Here is a 2,877-nt window from a genome sequence, read left to right as displayed (position 1 = left end):
GGACTCAAAGCAAGATAGGCACTATTCTAAACTGTTCTTCCTGTGCTGGATCACAGCTCTTACTCAAGAACTCAAATTCAAGGCTGTACTATATTTTACTGACTTCTATTACAGAATACTTAGGGTGAAAAATTGAAGGCTATAGGTCTTCTCTGGCCAAGCTAAAATCCAGTCCTGCAATGCAATGAGCTTTCCTCTGAGGCTTTGGGCCAAATTGGGCTTGAAGCTCAAATAAATCATCAGTATCTGCAAACCCATTCCAATCAATAAAAACCAAAAGAGAGTTTCCGGAAGTGGGATTGTAAAATGGTACAGCCACTTTGGAAAATAGTCTGGCAATTCCTCCAAAAATGTTAAATGGAGTTACCTTATGATCCAGCAGTTCCACTCCGAGGTCTGTATCCAAGAGAACTGGAAATACATATCCATACGAAAACTTGTGCATGAATGTTCATTGCAGCAGTATTCATAATAGCCAAAAAAGTGGAAACAACCCAAATATCCATCAGCTCAACTGTGAACAGACAGTGTGGTGTATCCATACAATGGAATATTATTCATCCACAGAAAGAATGAAGTAGTGATACATGCAACAGCATGGATGAAACTGGAAAACATTACTCTGTGTGAAAAAAGCCCCATCACAAAAGGCCACATATCATATGACCCCACTTAAACGAAATGTCCAGAATAGACAGATCCACAGAGACAGAAAGTAAATTAGTAGCTGCCAGGGATGTATTAGGAGTGACTGCTAACAGGTATGAGGCTTCTTTGGGAGGTGCTGAAAATGTTCTAAAATTAGATAGTGGTGATGGTTACACAACAACTCTGTGAATATGCTAAAAACCATTCAACTGTATTCTTGTACAAGGTGAATTTCACTGTATGTAAATTATATCTCAGTAAAGCTGTTATTTAAGAGAGTTTCTGAAGTCTGCTATGAATCTGTACCTCAAAAAAAATTTTTTTTACCACTTTCTGATTTTCCTGAAATATCTTTTCAAAGCCATGTTACAACCTCAGAAGAAAGTGAAGCTAAAAGTCTGGCTGTGAGTCTTGGTGACGGCAAAGCTGAACTCCAAGCAGAGGCTGGGTCTGTGAGCTTTAGCAGGCACAGCAAAAAGGATGCCAGCGGACCTGGCTCCGGATCCTGGTGCAGCCACCTGCTGGTCCTGTGACCTCAGCAGGTTGTGCGTTGGTACAGGGTTTTGAAAACATTAAATGAGATTAGGAGTCTGTCTCAGCCAAGCAGAAATAAGTCTTCTTAAAGCAACATCTGAGGGAGGGAAGTTGCTCACTCAAGGCACCCGAATCTTGACAGCAATGGATCTGCTGGTTCAGAAGTCTCTCTGTAACAAAGCCAGAGGGGCTCTTTAACCCAGGAACCCTTAAGGTCACAAAAGAATTCATTCAGTAATACAGATGAATTTATTTAAGAAACAGAAATAGACACAGACATAGAAAGCAAATGTAATTACCAAAGAAGAAAGTGGAGGAGGGATAAATTAGGAGTTTGGGATTAATAGATACACATTACTATATATAAAATAGATAAACAACAAGGTCCTACTGTATAGTACAGGGAACTATATTCCATTTCTTGTAATAACATAATGGAAAAGAATCTGAAAAGGAAAAATATATATGTATAATAGAACTACTTTGCTATACACCTAAAACTAACATTGTAAATCAACTACACTTCAATAAAAGTTTTTAAAGTGGAAAAAAATAAAAATAAAATAGATAAACAATAAGGTCCTACTGTATGGCACAGGGAACTATATTTAATATCTTGTAGTAACCTATAATGGAAAAGATTCTGAAAAAGTGTGTGTGTGTGTATCTGAATCACTTTGCTATACACCTGAAACTAACACAATATTGTAAATCAACTATACTTCAATATTTTTAAAAAAAGAATTCATTAAGAATATACTTTCAGGGATCATTTCTATAGTTTGTTACTAGAGAAGTTTCTCCAAATGTGTAGAGCACCCAAAACCACAGGAAGAGGCGCAGTGTTCTCTCCTGAGCATGAAGCTGGTTCTTGGTGTCGCTTGTGTGACTGCCATTTGCCACTGATGATCGTTCTTCTCTTCCTTTGGTGAGAGTAAGAGGGAGAGGACGCCATCTGAGTGGTTTTGTTTATAATCTTGTCTTAGCAAAAACAGGTGACATCTTTTTGTTTCTTTTTCTTTGGTGTCTTTTTTTTTTTTTTTCCATTTATTTTGTTTTGGGCTTGTATCTGTGTGAACCGGAAGGAGGGCATTTTTTTGTTTTGTATTGATATAATTAATCACAGTTTGGGCTTTTTTTTAGTTTTTTATTTGCTTGATACTTTTTTACTGGAGTTTTTAAATAGTGAAGGGTTTTTTTAGTCTTTGCAACATTTGTGCTTCAGGGGTTTTTTTTTGTTTTTCTTTCTTAACTTTATTTTATAAAAATAAATGTTGCAAAAAAAAAAAAAAAAGAATTCATTCAGAAGGACTGAGGTCATTCCCTAGGGTGAGGACAGAACACAGTTCAGCATGCAATTAATTTCAAAATCATGGTGTTTAACTACAAAAGTCTTGAACAAAGTCTGTAAAATGATTCCCATTTTACAGAAGAGAAATAGAGTCTCAGAGAAATCAAATGAGTGACTCCAGGTCACATAAGTAGAACCTGGGGCTTGGACCTGCACCTCCAGCTATACGGCATATACACAGGCAGAAGTCAGGCAGGGCCAGGACTTGGGGGGCACCAGGCTAAGGCATTCAAGACAGCAAGGATGGGGAGAAAGCCAGGGCTGCTTCTTACATCAGAGAGGCAGTAAGCATGACAACCTGAAATGACCCTTGGAGGAAAGCCTAGATCAACTGGTTCAGGCTT

The 2,877-nt window shown here is 37.8% G+C and overlaps 1 non-coding gene across 1 annotated transcript; it reads left to right on the top strand.

The window, feature by feature from the left end:
- Nucleotides 1-1,932: 1,932 nt before the first annotated feature.
- LOC116147539 (small nucleolar RNA U3) lies at nucleotides 1,933-2,146 on the top strand. Its single transcript, XR_004131100.1, has one exon. It is a non-coding gene; the product is annotated as a small nucleolar RNA U3 (small nucleolar RNA).
- Nucleotides 2,147-2,877: the final 731 nt, after the last annotated feature.

This window comes from Camelus dromedarius, chromosome 18 (genome assembly GCF_036321535.1).
Source record: "Camelus dromedarius isolate mCamDro1 chromosome 18, mCamDro1.pat, whole genome shotgun sequence".
In the NCBI taxonomy this organism is placed as follows: domain Eukaryota; kingdom Metazoa; phylum Chordata; class Mammalia; order Artiodactyla; family Camelidae; genus Camelus; species Camelus dromedarius.
Note: the sequence above shows the minus strand (reverse complement) of the source record. Positions and strands in the feature narration are given on the sequence as shown.